Genomic DNA, 23,537 nt, shown 5'->3' with positions numbered 1-23,537 from the left:
GAAATACCAATCACTCTTTGTGTTGCAGCTCTAACACAGGAATTGTGCTGTTCCTAAGAATCTGGTAGAGAGAAGAATCTGCCACGTTTCTTGGGACTGAGACACAGACCTGAGTGACTAAAGCTGTAGGCTCCTCCTGTCACCACTCCTGCAACACTGACACCAGAACTCCTGCAATAACACGGGATGCAAGTCTCCCAAGTGGTGGCTTAATCCCCTGTACCTGGCCCTCCACAAATTTTTGAGAATATAAAGTAATGCTAAAACCAAAGGTTTGAGAATTGCTGCCTCAAGTAAACTGGCAGCTGCATATCTACAAGGTCCCTGGAGACACTGAGAACAGACCAAGTCTTGCAAGCAGCTTTGTAAAAAGGTAGGAACATGCAAAACCTGAATCAGACACCAGATTCTAGGCGAAAAGGCAGGCACAAATGTGTCAAAAGTGAAATCCTACAGGCAGAAGACAACTTATAATCATGAATTCCTCAAAGGTTCCTAGAATTGCTCAACACAAAGCATTGACCAAAACTATAGGGTCCTACATCCTGTTCTCCTTTTTGGAGGAATCTGATCTCCTTGGCTATCAGGTTCTTGCTCTGAAGGAGGTTGCTGTTAGCATCCAAACCCTAGACCTAGACTACCTCTGCAAGCTGTTAGCTTGGATGAAGAGAGGTCCCAAGGCAGCTATCATTCAAAATGTCTGAACAGTGGCTTCCCAGAGGTGCCCATACCCCAGTGCCTAGAACCTGAACATGCATTTAATGTTGTCTGGCAAAAGGGGTTTGGCAGATGTAATTAAGGTTTCAGCAATTAGAATAAAGGCTATCTGGATTATCTGGATGATACTCTCAAATTATCCAGTAAAGGTAGAAAACATTGGAAATGGAAGCAATGTGGCTGAAAGGGAATGCAGAGAGATGTGAGAGGTGAGAAGGACTTTTACTATTGCCAATTTCAAGACAGAGGAAGCAATTGAATTAAAGGGGAACAAGTAGAATGGAAGAGCTAAGAGAAGCCATCTGCTGACAGTAGAGATGAACAGGAACCACACTTGCTCTTCTTCAGCTTTTCAATTCAAAAAACAAAAAACAGGAGTCCCTCAAGCAAGATAATGATTAAGGAAGTAAGTACCTGATAGGACACAGGCAAACAGACTGAACCAAAGTAATAATAACCTGAGTAACAATTTTAACCATGCATCAGATCCTGGTATCCTTAGTTCCCCCATAAAGCCTACAGAATAATGCTTTGTTCTGCAGGACTAGAGAGCTCACCAGTTGGAAGGGGTGGACCATGTACAGGTTGAAACCAGAAGATTAATGATTAAATTTTATTAAATAAAAAAATAATTTTAAAGAATTTCCTTGCCACTTCATCCCTGGCCAGTCAGAAAAATGTCCACAAGCTGGTCACTCATCTCATGATACTTGGCTGTGCTTAGACCTTAGGAACCCTTGCTTGTAAGCCAATGGGGAGCTCAGGACCTTGAGAATTTGTTACCTGTTCTTCTCATTGCCTGGTGCTTTGCAGTAAGGACCTCCTCCTTTCACTACCACCCAGGCTCAGCATTTGGCTTGCTTGCACATTAGACAAGCAGATCCAAGTTCTATTCGGAAACAACATCTTTCAAAGAAAGGTACCTCAGTTCCATGGCCACAATGAACTGAATTTAACCAACAACCCAAATGAGCTTCGAATATTCATCCCCAGCGTCTCCAGCAAGGAATGAAACCTGGCTGACTCCTTGTGAGATCCTAAGCAAAGAGACTGGCTGAGCCACACTGTATCTGAACTTCCAATCTGAAGAATAATAAAATAATAAACCTGTGTTGTTTTAGATGCTAATTTGTGTTTTTTTCCCCACAAATTAGGATTTAGCAGTAAGGAGGTGCTGGCACTGCTGAGTCTGATTTATACAGTGTATAGAGATGTATGAGCCCTCCTGTTCTGCCTTCTGCCCTAAGCATTTCTATAAAAGCCCTGTTACAATGCTTCCTGTGGAGGTAGTTTCTTTTTTTCCCAACAATACCTTCCCATTGTCTCCCTTGCTTGTTACAAGTCAATAAACATTTACTCTGAGCAACCTCCACAACAGCTGATTGTTTGTTGACACTCCAAGCTCGGGGACCCTTTGGCAGCAACACAAAACTACTGCTGAGACCCTTTGTGTGGCCTGAGCCTTCTGGTACCTGAATCAGTACTGGACGTTTGCACTGAGTTGTGGAGAAACTGACCTCATTTTCAGAGTCTTTATATAGCAAAACCCAGTGTTAGTTTTCTATCATGGAGATTTCTCTCAGTAGTAATATTCAAAGAAAGAAGTGCCATTCAAAAATCATGTATGGACTTCAGAGAAAGAAAAACGAATATCTGGTTGAAGGTCAACTGACAAGCTTCCCAAAGGGTACTGAAACTCATTAAAATCCATCAGAATAATTCCAATTTATTAATAATGTTAATTTCTTTCAACCCATGAACTGTGAACTCTTGCCCAAGCCAAGGCAGTTGTGGGACACGTTCCCCCCATCCCCTGTGATGCTTTCTCGCCACCTCTTTACTGAGTTGGTCACACTGCCCAGCACGTGCGCCACCCCAGCTGTCATGACTTTCCTGACGAAGTCACAGCTCCCTGGTTATGTGATCTGCTCCTCCGCAACGCTCCACAACTGTGGCTACGCTTGCAATTTTACATTTGCTTTGTTTAGTGAGTCTCTAATTTATGGGCTTTAAACTTTCTAGGGCGAAGACCATAAATATTTTTGCTTGTTGTTGGCTCCTCGCCGCTTAGTGGCACTGCTCACCGAGTAAATACTCAGCAGACATTTAAAAATGAATAAAAGAATACTGTACTACTTAAATGTAGCGAAATACGTGGATATCTTAGCAGGAAAAGTGGCAGCTCCTTTCTTTCACTGTGGTTTACCTGCACTGGGAAAGTCTGATGTGTAGTGTAAATGCTTGATAGCCATTGCTTTAGTTCAGAGCTTTAGGAAACTGGGGCCTGATCTAGAGACATCTTCCTCTGATGAGAAACTGCCCATATCATAATTAGAGGACATTTGTCCTTTAGCAAGATAACTGAAATCAAACAGAAAATCAGAGATGATATTACCTTCTTGAGTTACTCGTTTATTATTTTAATATATAGAAAAGCTCCCTTAGGAAAAGATAGACATAGCAATGGGAGTACGCCCTATAAACTGAAAACTTAATTTTCGTGATTGCAAGTAGGCTAACATACCTGGCTGTTTTACAAAACTCATATGCACGGAGGTTTTCCTGACACTCTTTGATTTAGCGGTTTTCTGTTCAGGGCATGAAATATTCATCAAGCGCTCCATGCTGTCTTCCTTTCTTCTCTATGCTCCATTCTTCTGGACAGCTACTTATTCTTTTAGTAAATAGCTGTAAACTATCATGGTGCTTAGAAAAATCTCTTTGTAAATGTTTTGCTTTGTGTCTTTAGCCAGGAGCCAAAAATACCGTGTTTCTTTTTTGGACTGTAACAAAAAGCTTCTGAGAAATACGGATGGATAGCTGAGATAGGATGGCAGTATTTTTTAGAAACATATTTTTATAGCACCAGATGGTCTACTATATTCTCAAACAAATATGTCACCTATAATTTGATGAATACCTACCAAGGTAAAATAATTTTTTCAGCAGATAACAGATGGTATCAGTCAAAAGCATATCAAGGCACTTTTAAGAAAAACTTGATGGCTCAAGTGATTTAACCAACAAAATTTTCTTCAATGTACAGAACATGTTTTAGGATCTAAAATTTGTCATCTGCAAATAATTCAGTCTCTTCTCCAAACTCTACTCCATGGAGAATTGAATGTAACATATTTTATATGCTACCTATAAAAATGATAAAAATTCCAAAGTTATTTTTTGACTCTATTTTTCAGGTATCCATTATATTTTGCTTAAAGACAAAGAGTACATTTCAAAATGTCTTAGAACAAAAGACATTTTATGCTCAAACATAGAAGTGCTTAATGGGACTGAACTAAATTTTATCTAGGTTAGTGCCAGGTTATAGTAATAGTGAACTTTTTTGTTAGTGCTTTTCTTAAAGCTGCAATAAAATGAACATAATAGAAAATTATGAACCTACAAGTATAAATGTTTGAAGAAAATTTAAAACTCATTTATTTTATTCTTTTTTGAGAGAAGATTATATAAGAGGGGTTCAGTTCAGAAATCCTAATGTAGTATGTTGGCTAGATCTAATGATATACATACACAAGCATGTGGGAAGAGGTTCAAGGAAAATAAGAATGTTATATTTTTTGGGAGGGCATTGTGGGTGCAGCAGGTTAAGCTACTGCTTGAAACACCCACATCTCATAGCTGAAGCTCCTGATTTGAGTCCCAAGTCCTGGCTCCTTGGACTTCTGATCCAGCTTCCTGGTAATGAACATGGGAGGCAGCAGCAGATGGCCCACACGATTTGGATTCCTGTTGCCAATGTGGGACACCCGAATGGAATTCCTGGCTGCTTGCTTCAGCATGGCTCTGTCCTAGCTGTGATGAGCATTTAGAAATGAATCAGTGGACGGAAGAGTCCCCTGCTTCCCTCTCTCTCCCTCCCTGTCACTAGCTTTTCAAATTCAATTTTTTAAAAGTCATTTTTTCTGTAGTCCTCCTATCAATACATGAACTGAAATGGGGTCTTGGGATTTATTATGTTTCCTGGTTTCTATGTGAAAGCACTGAATGTAGTTATGAAATAATAGTCAGTACAGACTGTGACTGTCTAGAGAAAAGTTGAACATATGTTCACCCCAGGTAAATACAACTAATGTGATACCTGTACCTACTGATTTCTGCAGGCATGGTTTGTAGTGGAATGTATGCATGATGGATGAGTGATGCTACTGTATTTTTCTGAGTATCATAACTGTTCCAGATTTTTTCAATTCTGTAGGCAAAGACTTACTTTAAAAATGATTTTTAATTCTCTTAAAATATAACTCAAGTAATTAAGCATAGTTTGCTTGTTTAAATATAATTGGATTGAAATTTTGCTCGTAAGTACAGTGCAATAAATCACAGGAAGGCAACAACCACACTGTAACTAATTGAAATACAAGATGAATTGCAAAAACTATATTTTAAATTGATAGCTCTGATAGGTCTAAGAGTCAAAGAGATCACACAAACAAGACAAGTATCTGCTAATACCAACTGATAGAATCAAAAAGGGAGAGAAAGATCCAACATGGGAAGTGGGATACACAGCAGACTCATAGGATGGCAGATGTCCTAAACAACACTCCGGCCTCAGAATCAGCCCTCAAGGCATTCAGATCTGGCTGAAGAGCCCATGAGAGTATAGCAGGCATGGAAAGCCAAGATATCATGGAAAAAAAAAAAAAAGACCTAAATGAAGGATCTCTGTGAGTGAGATCCCAGTGGAAAGAACGGGGCCATCAAAGAAGGAGGTACCCTTCTCCGAAGGGAGGAGAGAACCTCCACTTTGACTATGACCCTATCGGAATAAGACCAAAGTCAGCGAACTCTAAAGGCTTCCATAGCCCTGGCAACTCATGACTAGAGCCTAGGGAGATTACTGACGCCATGAACAGGAGTGTCAAATTGTTAAGTCAGCAACAGGAGTCACTGTGTACTTACACCCCATGCGGGATCTGTCCCTAATGTGTCGTCTAAAGCCAAGTGATGCTATGACTGGTACTGAAACAGTATTTTTATACTTTGCGTTTCTGTGTGGGCGCAGACTGATGAGGTCTTTGCTAATTATATACTGAAGTGATCTTCTGTATATAAAGAGAATTGGAAATGAAAAAAAAAAAAAACCAACCTGGTGTTAAAAAGGAAATGGCATAGAAAATTAATTATTTTGAAAAAAAAATTATGTAGGATCTCTGTCTTTAATGTGCTGTACATTGCTATTTAATGCTATAATTAGTAATCCAATGGTAGTTTTTTCACTTGATATTGCTATATGGGCAAAATGTTGAAATCTTTACCTAATATATACTAAATTGATCTTCTGTATACAAAGAGAATTGAAAATGAATCTTTACATGAATGGAAGGGGAAAGGGAGCGGGAGGGGGGAGGGTTGCGGGCGGGAGGGAGGTTGTGGGAGGGGAGAAGCCATTGTAACCCATAAGCTATACTTTGGAAATTTATATTCATTAAATAAAAGTTTAATAAATTCAAAAAAAAAATAAAGATATTCCTCTGTAATAAGGAAAATAGATGAACTAAAATTCCAGAAGGGTAGAGCCTTTCCCAGGCTCCTGACTGGCAGCTATTGCAGTCTCTGAGGTCACCTGCCTACTCCATCCAGGAAGAAGACTGGCCTTAGCCCAAAGAGAGGAACCCAGCTGAAGGACAAGCTGGGGCTTCTGATGCTTGAACAGGCTAGTATGATGGATTGAATTCAGAGAGGACTCAAAAAAAAGCACAGTTCATTTTTCCCATAGGACATCCCATTGAGGACTAGGTCAAGACTTTAAAGGCAGGGTGAAATCAATTTCCATTTCTTCAGACTCGAAAACAAGGTCCTGATGGAGGGAGAAAGCGTGGCATGCCTGGTCTCCACTTCCAAACATCTGACACATCAATATGTCTGTTATGTATTTGAAGCAGGAAACTGCCGAGCTAAACTCAAAAGTCTGTAAAGGACGGAATTGAATCACCCATGGTTTTTCAGGAATAAAGAAAAGTCTTCTAGGGTCCAAAGCAAAATACCCTATACCCAAGAAACATTTTGAATAAAATGTGAAACTATTAAAACTACTAAAACTGCAGTTAAGATGTGATTCACCTAATTCCCTGATTAGATTTAAATAAGCAACTTTTCAACTTATCTACCTAAGAGGGGAAGGAATAACATTTCTCTGGGGGAAAACAACATTGTAGATATGTTCTACAATGATTTCTTGCACAATATCCAGCATGAAATTCAAATTATGAGAATATTAAAATAAGTAATAAGAGCGAAAATAGGCAATAAAACCAGATGTTTGGTTAATCCTTGTACTGGACATAACTTGCTTTGACTTTGAATACTTTAAACATATTAAAAATAAAAACATGAACAAAATTCATGAAAAATAGAATTTTGAAACCAAAAATAGAATCTATAAAAGATTAAAATTGACATTTGGACATTCAAACTATAATATCTAAAATCAAGAACACTTTGGGTGGCTTAACAGAAAACTGGGTACAATGGAAGACCTTGTTAGTAAGCTTAAAACAGATTAATAGGTTTCTTATGCAAATTGAAGACAAGAGAAATTACAAGAAAAATCAGCATAAAAATATAAGACACAAAAATTTTTAACATATATATAGTTAGAGTTTCAGGAGTGTAGAGAGAATCAGGCAGAAGCAATATTTGCAGACAGAACATCTGAGAATCTTCTAAAATTGAATGAGGCATCTACCCACAGGCACAAGAAACTCAATGAACTCCAATCAAAATACATACGAAGAAAAATATATCAAAATATATAAATTAGTTGAAAAACCTGTAAAATTAACTGAAAACAATCCAGAAGCAAAATAAACAGTACATGATCTTTAATGAGTCAACAATAGGCTGATGACTAACTTTCCAGGAGGAACCATGCAATCTATAACAGTAGAGTATCTTAAAGCTGAACATGAAGTTGATTAGCAAGCTACAATTCTATACACAGCAACAACATTTTTCAGGGGTGGGTATTTGGCTCACTAGAAAGATGCTGCTTGGGATGCCTGCATCTCCTATCAGAGTGTCTTGGTTTGAGTCCTGGCTCTGCTACAGATTCCAGCTTCCTGCTAATGTGCACCTTTGGAGGCAGCAGGAGATGGTTCAAGTAATTGGGTCCCTGCCACCCACATAGAAGTCCCAAACTGAATTCCTAGGTCTGCACTCTAGCTTGGCCCAGTCTTGGCTGTTGTAGGGATTTGGAGAGTGAACCAGAGGATGGGAGACCTCTCTCTGCCTGTCTCTGCATTTCAAATAAAACAAACAAACAAAAAATTTTAAAGCATATTAAGAAGTGAGAATGCTACGCATATTGCATTATCTTAGATTACATCCTGCAGCAGAAAAATATGATGAAATATGAATAACACCTATAGTTTAATAATAGTGTTAGTGTTTTAGTTTTGAAAGTGTAACATAGTTACATAAAATACTGACATAAAGGCTATACAGAAACTCTCAGTACTGTGTTTGCAACTTTTATATAAATGTGAACTTGAAAAGAAAAACTTATTGAAAGAAAATATAAAATAAAGAAATTCTCAGATAAACACAGTTTAGAGCATTTGTCACTAGTAGACAATAGGATATGTATGCTGAAGGAAATTCTTCATACTAAAGGAACATAAGCTCAGATGATGTTTGCAGTCACAGGAAGAAATAAAGTTCAGTGGAAAACGCACATATAAGACCATGAAAGGACATTGCTTTATTTTTATTTGTTAAAGAAAGCTCTTATTTAATGAATACAAATTTCATAGGTACAGCTTTAGGAATATAATAGTTCTTCCCCCACCATGCCCACCCTCCCACCCTCACTCCTGTCCCACCTCCTACCCCCTCTCCCATCACATTCTTTATTAAGATTCACTTAGGTCCTGACTCTAGATATAGAATGTAATACTTTATCCTTATACTTTGCGTTTCTGTGTGGGCACAAACTGATGAGCTCTTTACTAATGATATACTGAAGTGATCTTCTGTATATAAAGAGAATTGGAAATGAAAAAAAAAATAACAACCTGGTATTGAAGGGGAAATGGCATAGAAAGTTAATTAATTTGAAAAAAAAAATCATGTGGGTTCTCTGTCTTTAATGTGCTGTACATTGCTATTTGATGTTATAATTAGTAATCCAATGGTAGTTTTTTTCACTTTGTATTGCTATATGGGCAAAATGTTGAAAACTTTACCTAATATATACTAAGCTGATCTTCTGTATACAAAGAGAATTGAAAATGAATCCTTACATGAATGGAAGGGGAGAGGGAGCGGGAGAGGGGAGGGTTGCGGGCGGGAGGGAAGTTAGGGGAGGGGGGAAGCCATTGTAACCCATAAGCTGTACTTTGGAAATTTATATTCATTAAATAAAAGTTAAAAAAAATAAATAAATAAAAACAACAAAAACTGAAAAGCCAAAAAAAAAAAGATTCATTTTAATTAACTTTTTATACAGAAGACAACTTTAAACTAAGTAAAGATTTCAACAATTTGCACCCACATACACACAAAGTATAAAGTACTGTCTGAAAATAAGTTTTACAGTTAATTCTCATAATACAACTCATTAAGGACAGAGGTCCTACTTGGGGAGTAAGTGCACAGTGACTCCTGTTGTTGATTTAATAATTAACACTCTTATTTATGATGTCAGTGAACACTGAGGCTCTTGACATGAGCTGCCAAGGCTATTTGAGTCCACAAATTCTGTCAGTATTTAGACAAGGCCATAAGCAAAGTGGAATTCTCTCTAACCCTTCAGAGAAAAATACATCTTTCTTTGGCCCCTTCTTTCCACTGGGGCCTCACTCACAGAGATCCTTCATGTAGAACATTTTTTGCCACAGTGTCTTGGTTTTCCATGCCTGAAATGCTCTCATGGGTTTTCCAGCCAGATCCGGATGCCTTAAGGGTTGATTCTGAGGCTAGAGTGCTGTTTAGAGCATTTGTCATTCCATGAGTCTGCTGTGTGAAATGCTTCCCATATTGGAACATTCTCTCCTTTATAATTCTATCTGTTCTTATTACCAGACACTTGGTCTTATTTATGTGATCCTTTTGACATTTAATCCTATCTATATGATAAATTGTACACTTATTATGATCACTTTAACACATAAAAAGGCATTATTACCACCCAGCTTAATAGGATTTTAAGTCCCATGGCAAGTTTTTAGCTTTACCATTAGGTGTAACTCTGGTGGGAATGCATGCAGAGCTGTACTGCTCGTTCTCTCTTATTTTTTACTGGGATCTATTTTCAAATGACTAATTCTATGTTAAGTAGAGTTGAACCTATGGTATTAAGTAGAAAAAAATTTTTTAAAATAATAAATTGTTCCTCAACAGTCAAGACAAGGGCTGTTCAAGTCCTTGCTTCTCATAGTGTCAATTTCACTTCTACAGGTTTCCTTTTACGTGCTCTATTAGTTCTCACAGATCAGGGATAACATATGGTATTTGTACTTTTGGGACTGGCTTATGTCACTAAGTATGATGTTTTCCATACTCAACCATTTTGTTGCAAATGACTGGATTTTTTTTTGCTACTTTGTAATATTCCATAGAGTATATATCCCATAATTTCTTCATTCAGTCTTCCACTGACATTTAGGTTAACTCCATATCTTAGCTATTGTGAATTGAGCTGCAGTAAACATGGGGGTTCAGATAACTCTTTAATTTGCTGATTTCATTTTCCCTAGGTAAATTCGAAGGAGTGAGATGTCTGGGTCGGTATGGTAGGACTATATTCAGATTTCTGAGGTATCTTCAAACTGTCTTTCAGAGGGTTATAACAGTTTGCATTCCCACCAACAGTGGATTAGGGTACCTTTCCCCCCATATCCTCACTAACATTTGTTTGTTGATTTCTATATGAAATTCTAACTTACTAACTAACTGGGATGAGGTGAGACCTCATTCTGGTTTTGATGTGCATTTCCCTGATAGCTAGTGATTCTGAGCATGTTTTTCATGTGTCTGTTGGCAATTTGAATGTCGTCTTTTGAGAAATGTCTGTTTAACTCCTTTGACCATTTCTTGACTGGGTTGTTTGTTTTGTTGTTGCTGAGTTTTTTGATCACTTTATATATTCTGGTTGTTAATCCTTTATCAGTTGTGTGGTTTGCAAGTAATTTCTCCCAATCAGTAGGTTGCCTCTTTGATTTCATGAGTATTTCTTTTGCAGTACAGAAGCTTCTCAATTTGATGTAATCCCAGTTGTTAATTTTGGCTTTGGCTGCCTGTGCCTCTGGGGTCTTTTCCAAGAAGTCTTTGTGCCTATATCTTGCAGGGTTTCTTCGATGTTCTCTAATAATTTGATGGTATCAGGTCATAGATTTAGATCTTTAATCCAAATTGAGTGGATTTTTGTGTAAGGTGTAATGTAGGGGCCTTGATTCATGCTTCTGCATATGGAAATCCAGTTTTCCCAGCACCATTTATTGAAAAGACTGTCCTTACTCCAGGGATTGGTTTTGGATCCTTGATCAAATATAAGTTGGCTGTAGATGTTTGGATTGATTTCTTGTGTTTCTATTCTATTCCATTGGTCTATCATCTGTTTTTGTACCAGTACCAGGCTGTTTTGATTACAATTGCCCTGTAGTGTGTCTTGAAATCTGGTATTGTGATGCCTCCGGCTTTGTTTTTGTTGTATAAGATGGCTTTAGCTAACCGAGGTCTCCTGTGCCTCCATATGAATTTCAGCATCATTTTTTTCCAGATCTGAGAAGAATGTCTTTGGTATTTTGATTGGTATCATTGGTATCACATTGAATCTGTAAATTCCTTTTGGGAAAATGGACATTTTGATGATACTGATTCTTCCAATCCATGAACATGGAGGATATTTCCATTTTTTATCTTCTTCCATTTCTTTCTTTAAAGTTTTGTAATTATCATTGTAGAGCTCTTTGACATCCTTGGTTAAGTTTATTCCAAGGTATTTGATTGTTTTTGTGGCTATTGTGAATGGGACTTATCTTAGAAGTTCTTTCTCAGCCATGGAATTGCCTGTGTATACAAAGGCTGTTGATTTTTGTGCATTGATTTTATATCCTGCTACTTTACCACACTCTTCTATGAGTTCCAATGGTCTCTTAGTGGAGTTCTTTGGATCCTCTAAATAAATAAACATATCGTCTGCAAAGGGGGATAGTTTGACTTCTTCCTTCCTATTTGTATCCCTTTAATTTCTTTTTCTTGTCTAATGGCTCTGGCTAGAACTTTGAGAACTATATTGAATAGCAGTGGTGAGAGTGGGCTTCCCTGTCTGGTACTGGATCTCAGTGGGAATGCTTCCAATTTTTCCCCATTCAATATGATGCTGGCCATGTGTTTTTCATAAATTGCCTTGATTGTGTTGAGGAATGTTCCCTCTAAACCCAATTTGCTTAGAGTTTTCATCATGAAAGGGTGTTATATTTTGTCGAATGCTTTCTCTGCATCTATTGAGATAATTATATGGTTTTTGTTCTTCAATTTTTTAATGTGACATATCACATTAATGATTTGCAAGTGTTGAACCATCCCTGCATACCAGGGATAAATCCCACTTGGTCCAGGTGAATGATCTTGATGTGTTGTTGCATTTGATTGGCCAGAATTTTATTGAGGATTTTTGCATCTATGGTCTGTAATTTTCTTTCTCTGATGCATCTTTTCCAAGTTTAGGAATTAAGGTGATCCTGGATTCATAGAAGGAATTTGGGAGGATTCCCTATCTTTCAATTGTTTTGAATAACTTGAGAAGAATTAGAGTTCTTTAAATATCTGGTAGAATTCAGCAGTGAAGACATCCACTGCTGGGCTTTTCTTTATTGGGAAGGTCTTTATTACTGATTCAAGTTCTGTCTTGTTTATCAGTCTGTTTAGGTTTCCTGTGTCTTTGTGACTAGTTTATGTAGGTTTTATGTGTCTAAGAGCCTATCCATTTCTTCTAGGTTTCCCATTTTGTTGTCATGTAGTTCTTTGTGGTAATTTCTGATTCTTTTTATTTCTGTGGTGTCTGTTGTTACATTTTCTTTTTCATCTCTAATTTGATTGATTTGGCTCTTCTCTCTCCTTTTTTTGGATAGTTGGGCCAATTTTGTGTCAATTTTGTTTATTTTTTCAAAAATCCAGCTCTTTTTTTTTTTTTTTGCTGATATTTTGTATTTTTTCTTTGGTACCATTTTTTTAAACTTCATCTCTAATTTAAATTATTTCTTTTATTCTACTGGTTTTGGGTTTGGTTTGCTGTTGTTTTTCTAGATCCTTGAGGTGCATATGTAGTTCATTTATTTGGTGTCTTTCTAGTTTCTTGATGTAGGCACCAATTGCTATGAACTATCCTCTTAACACTGCTTTTGTTGTATCCCACAAATTTTAGTATGTTGTATTGTCATCTTCATTTGTTTCTAGAAATTTTTTATTTCTCTTTTGATTTCTTCTGTGACCCAAAGTTTATTCAGGAACTTGTTGTTCAGTCTCCATATGTTTGCATATGATGTAGAGATTCTTGGATTGTTGATTTCTAGTCATTGCATTGTGGTCCGAGAAAATGCATGGTATGGTTAGATTTTTTTGAGTTTGCTGAGACTTGCTTTATGCTCTAATATGTAGTAAATCCTAGAGAAAGTTCCATGTACTTTAGAAAAAATGTGTACTCTGTAGCTGTAGTGTGAAAGGCTCTATATATCTGCTAGGTCTATTTGGTCTATGGTATTGATTAACTCTGTTGTTTCCTTATTGATTTTCTGTCTCATTGATCTGTCCATTGCTTAAAGTGGGGTATTGAAATCCCCCATTACTATTGAATTTGAGCCTATAACTTCCTTTAAATCCCTTAACATTTCTTTTAAATAGCCAGGTACCCTGTAAATGTTACCCTGTAACATTTATAATAGTCACATCTTCCTTTTGAATTGATCCTTTAATCATTATATAGTGTCCTTCTTTGTCTCTTAATAGTTTTTGTGTTAAAGTATATTTTGCCTAATATTAGGATGGCCACACCAGCTCTTTTTTGGTTTCTGTTATAATGGATTATCTTTTTCTATCCTTTCATTTTCAGTCTGCATGCATCTTTGTTGGTAAGATGTGTTTCTTGTAGGCAGCAAAAATCCATTCATCCAGTCTGTGTCTTTTAACTGGGGAGTTGAGACCATTTACATTCAGTGTGACTACTGTTAAGTACTGACTTTGCCCTGCCATGTTTCCATAAATAGTCCTGTTTATGTATTTTGGATTTTCATGTGTACTTTTGCTGGGTCATTTTCAGGACATCATTTTAAACAAAATATATAGATAACTTTGGGGTTTATAACATGTATATGTAAAATATGTGACTAATATGACATCAATGTTAAGAAACGTGTAACTGGAGCTAAATTGTTTTAAGATTTTTTTTCATTGCTTCAAAGTGATAATAGTACTAATTTTAGATGAATGGTATGAATGCAGATACACATACGGGAATCTCTGTGGCACACATTTAAGATAATCAAAAAGGTATAAAAAAAGCTGAAAGATGAAATGAGTGTAAATATTTTGTAATTCTAAAGGCAAGGAAAAGAAAAAAAAGAATGAAGATGGAACAGTTATTGAAATGTTCTGAAATTCAACCACATGAGTTATTGCAAATATTGTGATTAGATTAAGGGCATTTAAAATTAAATAAAGATGAAATTCAAATATGTATGCCCTAGATGGAGCTAAAGATATTGATAGCAATTGAGAGAATGAAAGAAGATACATCAAATATATATAATATAGTGATGACAAGATTAAAATAAAAAAACAGGCAAATTCGCAATCACAGTTATGTCTTCTACTAATATTTACTTTAACTAATTGATGGAATGAGCAGACACTTATGAGAATATAGAAGATCCTAACCACACATAATCTTGTGGACATCTGGGTGGGGCTGTTAGGAGGGGTATGTGATAGAGTCTTCCTGGATGCTGGAAACATTCTAGATTTTCATCTGGGTAGTGATTATATTTAACATTGATGTTCTTAAATATGTCATACCTCAATAAGAGAATTTATGAAACATGTTATTGGCAAATTTTTCGGGCGAAAGTATTTACAACAGTGTCTTTTTTTTTTCTTTTCATATTTTAACAAATCCTGGAGACGAGGAATCCAGCATCTGGGAGGCTGCTAGCACATTTAAATGATGCTTGATGGAAAGGAAAGGTCACAAAACTCTTAAGTCATCAAGATGTTGTGACATCCAGTATGGATAAAGGCCCCATTATCCTAAAACATGAGAAATTACTCTATAACATTTTTCAGAAATACATGGTCTTCTTCATAAAAGTTATGAAAATAGGATATTATTGTAAATATTGATAAATCCAGAAAGACTAATAAGCAGTGGTTAAACTTTGAGGGACTTTTAGAAAAACATATTCTGAAATGAATATATGTTCATTTCCTGCCATTAAGTTAGTGCTGTTGGAAGAAATTCTAGTACATTCTTTGTTCTTTAATGTACTTCCACTTTATTCAGTTCTCATTCAATCTTTTAAGGTATTAATGAATTATATTTCTATATGAAACATTCACATTTCTGCTAGCTAATCGTCTCCACATGCTTTTTTGTGTGTGGTGGTTGATAATTGCTCTCGATTAAACAAACATTTGGAAAAGTGCTATAGAGAAGTCTTGGTAGTGCACTTTGTTCTAAGAGCTCTATAAATAATTTGAGTAGTAGAGCTTCAAGTATTTTATAGCCTTATTTAATAGATTTTGTGACAGTTTTTACATACTCAGGAAGCAGCTGAGGTTCACTTTAATGCTGTGCTAGATGAAGCAGTTGTGCAATTGGAGTTTGACTTACAGGAGAGGTAGAATTTGTAAGAAGGGGATGAGAAAATTACCTATTAGAAGCAAAGCTGACCAAAGTGTCATATTGAGGTAGAAAGCAGTAGATAGTGGAGTGTTTATTTGGAGCTTAGGTGTTTATGTAGAAGTTGATTCATTGCTCAAATTCTTCACTAGGAATGAAGCATTTATTCCTCCAACCACAGACTATGTTGCTGATGGACAACTCAACTGTCAGCTATTTTTGGGATTGTCTCATCTTCCAAATCTTCTAGCCCAGGCTTATGACCCCTTTCAGGAAACCTATATCCAATGACTTGTTGAAGAGTTTGTATATAAGGAAAATTTATAAGTCTGTTTTCTCTTTCTTATTAATTTATAATATCTTAAAATCTGTATTTTCTTATCCACAGTTTATGATCATTTCCACGGTAGTCAGTGATTTCCACATTGTCTTGAGGAGAGCTCTGGTTGTTAAAATTAGAATGCAAAGGTAAATATTCAGTAGCTGTTCAGTTTTTGATTTCCAAAATAGACTCTTGAAAGCCAAATCAAAACCAGTATTTTCAGAAGCCAAAGATTTTGCTTTGTAAGCCTTGAGGTTGTTTGAAAACAAGTCTCTTGAAACTGGAAGACTCTAAAGAAGCAGGCATAGATTCTAAGATTATGATAATAGAAAACAATAAAGATCCAACTACTTCAACCCCTAGGACAATGGATGAGTAACCAGAGTTATCATTAAGGAATGGTGATTGGTTGCATGTAACAGAAACCAACCACACATGACTAAACTAGTCATGAGTTAATTAAAAAGTGGTCCAGAAGTGATATCGGAAATGAACCCCCTAAAATATATGCCAAAATGTGGCCTTTTAAAATTCCCCAGAAGTGCCATCTGGGGTGCCACATATGCTATCAAAATTTGGGGTGCCATGTATCACCATATGCTTATTAATCCCCAATATTAATAATCCTGAGAGGGTTCTTGCCTAATATTTAGAGAAGAATTCTAAATACCGGCATAAATAAACGAGGCAGCATGGTACATTTTAAGCTTTTATTTAGTGACAAAGATGAATAGGAGAATGAGAGCTTTATCTAAGAGAGAGAGGTAAATCTGGGTTCATACTGAGCACCAGGAACCAGCTACGTGGAGGAGCATCTAGGCCAGGAAGTCTAGGGCAGGTGGCCCGAAGGCCACACCCCCTGGAGGCACAGGGCTACAGCCAGCCCCTGCTGGAAAGAGGCCAGGAAAAGGAAGAGAAGGGCAGATGCACCTTGTCCCAGGCTTTTAACCCACTTCCAAAGGGAGTGGTTAATTAACCTGATTGGCTGGTGGGCACCCAGGTGTGGCCAGGTAGGGGCATGAGGTCACACAGAGGCATAGCGAAGGTATCAGGTAGGGTGTGAGGTCACACAGGGGCGTGGCGCAGGTGTGGTCTTCTAGCTCACAAACCTAATCGATTTTAACCTGTATGCCTGCTTACTTCAGAAGGAACCATTCTTGGCTAGCACAGCAGCTATGATTTCAACATCCTGGCCTCTGTCTTGCCCATTATGCAGCTATCTCTTTGGCTCTCATTGACCTGGTAACCAGGATGGCTATTCCAGTCCTCTATCTCATGTTCTGGGAGGACAGAAAAGACAGAGGAGGCAATGAGCCAGACAGAAAAAAAAAACACACCCAGAAGTGTGCTAGTGTTAAAAACCAGCATTGACTCTGCCATACCTATTGCACAGGAGTGTAAGAAATGTGTGTATGTATATTTTTATTTATTAAATGGGGCTTCCCCTGGAAAAGAAAAGTATCAGGTTGGGGGTGGGGAGATATAAGCTTAGGTGTAAAATAAATAAATCAATTAGAGGGTGGTTGGTGAGCCCTGGAATGTGAGTCCTCGCTGAGGATACCATATAGACTGAAGCTGAGTGGATGTCACCACGTCCGTGCCATGAGCTTCACATAGTCTCTGTGGGAATCACAGTTTTTTTCTTTCTGCATCCAGGAAGGGTCTTCCATTGACACCTGCCTTACAGTTCTTAGGAGATGTACTACTTGAAATGTCCCCTTTGGAACTAGTGTTTTCAGTGGACAAAAACACAAAGCCCCAGGAGCAGAAGGTGGGCAGATGCAGGCAAGATAGAATGGAAAACTCTTAGCTTTGACCCTGGAGCCTGAGTTGAGCAGGAATAAAATATTTTCCCATTCATTCATTCTTATTTATTTATTTATTTATTTATCAGGGCACAGAATTTCTGATTCCATGCCCTGCTCTTTTTTGTTTTGTTTTGTTTTGTTTTGTTTTGTTTTTTTGACAGGTAGAGTTAGAGACAGACAGAGAGAAAGGTCTTCCTTCCGTTGGTTCACCCCCTAAATGGCCACTATGGCTGGCGTGCTGTGCTTTCTCCTGGTCTCCCATGTGGGTGCAGGGCCCAAGGACCTGGGCCATCCTCCACGGCACTCCCGGGCCACAGCAGAGAGCTGGACAGGAAGAGGAGCATCCAGGACAGATTCCAGCACCCCCACCGGGACTGGAACCCAGGCTGCTGGCACCGCAGGTGGAGGATTAGCCTAGTGAGCCGCAGCGCCAGCCCTCCCATTCATTCTTTATGCACAAACGTTATAGACTATCTCTTCCATCTTTAAGCATCCCTTCTTGAATCCTTCATAGATCCAAATTTATTATTAAGGAAAATTTCATAGATGATAGAATTTGGAGAGAGAATGGAAAGGAAATGAACAGGAATTTTCAGATAAGGTTGTACTTGAACTAAAGATAGCAGTGAATTCAAGGATTTCCACCAACTACTCACTATAAGTGTACTTAAAATTATAGACAACTTTGGGAATGACATCACTGCTGTTAACCTCTGTGTCTGCTTGAGAGTTTCCCATTACTCTTGATTTAAATTGTTATCAAAGTTGTTGTTTTTGTACTTTGGTTGTGGGGCTTGTGGTAATCCAAGTTTTGTGCTCACTTTTTTTGAGAAAGATGGCCAAACAAGATGTTACCTTTCACAGGTTTCTCTAGGAAGAACACATTGTAAATGAGTAATGCCCCCTAAAAAGGAAGCAAACAAATATAAATTTGGATAGATATAAACCTTTTCTATTTTACTTCCATAGTTTCAGAAGGGAGAGGCTGGACATTCTTCCTCCAAAATGCATTGATTGGATATTTCCCTAGATGTATGCTTTTATTATGCTATTCACTTGATTCACGATTCATAAAGCATCTTTTTGTGAGAGCTGGCCAGACTCTACGCCAACACACGATTTTAAAGATAGGCTCAGGCTATAATTCTCCATGCTCTTAACTAGAGCAGCAGGGAGCACCACAGAACCTTTCAAAGTAATATTTGATAAAGTGAAGCTTCCCTAAAATATTGTGGATAAAAAATAAAAGGAAGGCAATGACTAGGAAAAAAGAAACAGAATTATTCCCTTTGGGGCTGTATCTTGAAGGAAAAAATATTCGTCTTTTCACTCATACCATTAAACTGTTTCTCCCCCCCCACCTTCAGAAAAAAATAGCATTTTCAATGCAGAAGAAAATAGTAGTCAAATGTTTTATTTTGAACAGAAACCAGAATAGTGTGATGCTGATTAGTTCCTGCAACCTTCAGACTCTGAGAGCATTCTCAGAGCCAGGGATATACATGAGCTCCTGGTGGATGGGAGTCTGCCTGTTTATGGTCTTCTTGACGCAATTCCAAGAGTGTTGGGTTCCAACAATCACAGACAACTTTGCTCTCCATTTGTTTTGATGGGTAGAGCAATTCACACAATACCGATAAATTCTGTAAATGGTTTTCTTATGTAATGGGCTTTTACTCTTTTTGGTAACATAATCTGAGAGATAAATAATAGTAGTTAGAGCAGAAGTGGTTGTAGCCAAGGAAAAAAGCCACTGTTATTTCTAGCATTCTATTCCATTACAATTAAAAGCTTTAAAGCAAGAGGTTTTTAAGGAAATTACATTTTTTATACCAGGATAAATGTTGTTAATCTTTAAAGACATAAGTTTTATGTTTAGCACATACCTAAGAACTTTATTTACTAAGTTATGAATGAAGAAGCAATCATTTATGTTCATTATAAACAAAATTCTTTTTAAAAAGATTTTATTTATTTGAAAAGCACAGTGATAAAGAGGTTGGTGGAGAGAAAGAGAGAGATCTGCCATCTGCTAGTTTACTACCCAAATGGCTGCAACAGCCAGGGCTGGGCCAGGCTGAAGCCAGGAGCCCAGAACTCCATCAAGGTCTCCTGCATGAGTGGCAGGGGGCCAAGAGCTTGGGCCATCTCCCACTGTCCTCTGAGGCACATTAGCAGGGAGCTGCATCAGAAGCAGAGCAGCCTGGATTCAAACAGGCACCAGTATGGGATGCCAGAGTTGCAAGCAGAGGGTTAGCCTGCTGCACCACAGTGCTGGCCCCTGAACAAAATTCTTACGATTCTCTATCTGGAATCCTGGTTTGCAGTAGACATTGAGAGGAAATTTAGAATTTCATAAGGTTATCCTACTTTGTTGGAGCCAATCAGAAAATGCTGCCTTAGTCTATTATTTGTCTTTTTTCTTCCTGCCTTAGGCATCAGGCATATGGGAATCATAGTTTGGGGCCTTCTTAAATAGCATCAAGGTGGCCTTTTTCTGCATAAATCATTTTTTTTTCAAAAATAACTCTTCAATACTTAAAATGTCTGTCTTCAGGCTGGCACCGTGGCTCACTTGGGTAATCCTCTGCTTGCAGCGCTGGCACCCCAGGTTCTAGTCCTGGTTGGGGCACCGGGTACTAGTCCCAGTTGCTCCTCTTCCAGTCCAGCTCTCTGCTGTGGCCCGGGAGGGCAGTGGAGGATGGCCAAAGTGCTTGGGCCCCTGCACCCACATGGGAAATCAGGAGGAAGTACCCAGCTCCTGGCTTCGGATTGGCGCAGCGCCGGCCATAGCAACCATTAGGGGAGTGAACCACCTTTCTCTCTGTCTCTCTCTCATTGCTTATAACTCTCTCTCTCTGTCTCTCTCTCACTGTCTAACTATGCCTGGCAAAATAAGTAAATAAATAACAAAAAGAAATTCAGATCCTCAGAATAACATCTTAGTGTGATCAGAGTGTGTGGCATTATTGCTATTTTTCAGATGTGTATGCTATTGTGTGAGTTGAAGAGGTTACATGACTTACCCACAAGTCCAGAACACCCTGTGGCCAAACTAAAGTGCCCTCAAATCTGTGCTCTCTGCTTGTTGCATTAATATCATTGGGTTTTCTAAACTTACAAGGTTGGATGACCTCCAGAAATAAAGCAGAGCCAAGGCCCAAGATGCCAGGCCAGCTGGCTTGGTTTCCAGCATTGGTTGAGCCCAGCTGCTCACTCACCAACCTGGGCAAGGAAAGGAATAGCTGAAACATCCAACTCTGGTGTGGGGTGTTCTGCCTCTGTCCTTTAGCACAGGCCACTTGAGAGAAGAGATTCTCTTATGCGTCTGTGTGTCTGCACAAGGTTCTGGTAGCTGTCGAATGTAACACGTGTAGAAAAGGAGAAAGCACAATTTACTTATGTCTCTAATGCTCAGGTAATTTGGGTCACTCAGCTGGAAGTGAAGCCCAGTGTGTGGAGACTGCCATGAGGAGTGTCACAGGCATACAAGATGCCAAAATGCAAAGACAGTGTTAGCATGCAACATCCATCTAAATACAATACATAATGCTACTGCCTACTTTGCCTATTAGTTGATGTGCTGATTAAAAATGGCTTTCAGATATTGGATACTTATTTCAGAAGCAAATGTTCTATATTTTTAGAATATTTTCTATTTAGTTAATGATGTGTATATAAATTAAGAAAATCTCATTAAGGAATTCAAAATAATATTTTATCAATAGTAATATCATGAAATAGTATCATAATTGAAGGGTCCTTGGATTTCGATGTTCTACCTTATGTCCCTCTACAACATCCCAAATGCACTATCTCCAGCTTCTACTCAGATCCCAATATGGACAAAAACTAAGTTTTACTTTTGAAAATTTGAGAGTAAAGAGGTAGGGGGAGGAGAGAGAGAGAGATACCTCTCCCATCTGCTGACTGTATTGGTTGGGAACAGGACCAGGTGGAAGTCTGGAGCCAGGAACTCAATCTGGGTCTCCCATGTGGATGGTGGGGATCCAAACACTTGAGCCATTATCTGCTGCATCCCGGCAGTGCATCAGCAGGATACTGCTGGAAACTAAAGCAGAACCAGGACTTTAACTCAAACACCTGTTGTTGGATGCTGCATTCCGACTGCTATGCCAAATGCCCATCCACCAAAACCTTTTTTTAAACAATAACCAGTTTGGTCTGAGACTGTTGTAATTGTTACAGCTCTCCTAATATTGAACTGGAATCCATACCCACTAGGTTTCTCCTATGTTAGTACCCTCTTTTTCCTTTGAATTAAGCTACTCAAAACTTACTGGGATAACATTTAAAATTGAGTTGAAAAGTCAGCATGTGGCATAAGGTAAATGAGTATTGAAACTTTATGAATGTTCATTTGAATAGGATCTTTCAAAAATGCAGAAGTAGTGAAGACAAAAATGAGAATACTTCATTTCCTCTTCTGATTTTTCCTCCTAATTTTAAGAACCCCCATTATACTATCTCATTCATCTAAGTGAAATAGAGATCTCGGTTTTATACTAAACTGGAAATCACTTATGTGTGGGATGTTTACTATTGACATAAGTGAATGTATAGGAAGTTTTGAGTTAAAAAAATTTTCTTGAAAGGGCTTCACATAAAGTGGTTTGTTCAGCTCCTTAAAGAAGGATGGAGATGCACAGGTCAGCATGGAATCTGCCCATCACCCTGTCCACACTTGAGACATTTGTAGAAGTTCACCCATAAATCAGAGCACCTCCTTCCAAGAAGGACTGTTAGATATGGGAAAAGGCAGAAGACTCTGGCTTCACTCAGAGTACAACACTCAGGAATGGAGATTTTTTTCCCCCGAAGTCTCATTGAGTCTCTGAGGGATTATGACTCTGGAAAGTTTTTGGCAATGGTGCTTTTGGCAGCAAAAATCATACCTGGTAGAGGTGGGCAAGCAAGAAGACTTCATCGCTGACTCCTGCAACTGGGAAGAGAGAAAAAATTCAACTCTGCTGAAACAGGGGATTTTTAAATGCTAGGGCCATAGTGGAAAGGAGCTAGCGGATGTTAAGGAAGTGTTGGCCGACGTGCCAGGCCTGTGTCTCTGCTAGCCAGCACTGATGGAAGGTTGGGTCCTATCATCCCTCAGGGACTAGGAGGTACAGATGCCATCTTTCTTGATTGCATTTCAGAGGGGTGATCCCAGATCCTGGCGAAAATCATTCCTGGGTGTACAGCCTGCAAGAGGCTGGGAGAAGATGTACATTTCAAAGGGGCAGAGAAAAGTAACTTGGCATTTTAAGTTTTCTAAAGTAAATGCTGTTACTAAAGGGGTGCTGGGGGGTTATATTCGGGAAGAAGCCTGTCTGGAATTAGTCAGGCTGAAGGGTCATTAAGGCTGTGTGGGTCAGACATTAGTGTTCTCATGGAAGACAGCCGTCATGGTGGCACTTGGAGGCCTTGCTCTCAAGTGGTTACAAGGCTGTGGTCATCACTGGAAAGTGAGCCTGTGGCCTGTGAGGGAAAAGTTCCCGAGGACTTGCTGGAAGCCTGTGGGGGGCTTCCCAAGGGCTGAGACTGTATGGTGTGAGTCGGGGTAGGACCTGTGACATTTGGGTCATCACCATGGATGTGCTCCCACAGCCAGCCACTGACTAGCGAGGCCTGTGGAAGCAGAGAGTCCTATGAAACTGTGAAGCATTTCTTTCAACTTGACTTTGAACTTGTAACACCTTCTGTCCAGGAGTGCATGTACTGTGCACTCATAAAAAGAGTGCTGTAACAGAGTGGAAGTAGCACTAGATAGATAGCAAAAAGACCTGACTTTATATTTTAACTTACATTCACCACT

The sequence above is a fragment of the Lepus europaeus genome, chromosome 20, assembly GCF_033115175.1.
Source record: "Lepus europaeus isolate LE1 chromosome 20, mLepTim1.pri, whole genome shotgun sequence".
Lineage (NCBI taxonomy): Eukaryota > Metazoa > Chordata > Mammalia > Lagomorpha > Leporidae > Lepus > Lepus europaeus.
Note: the sequence above shows the minus strand (reverse complement) of the source record.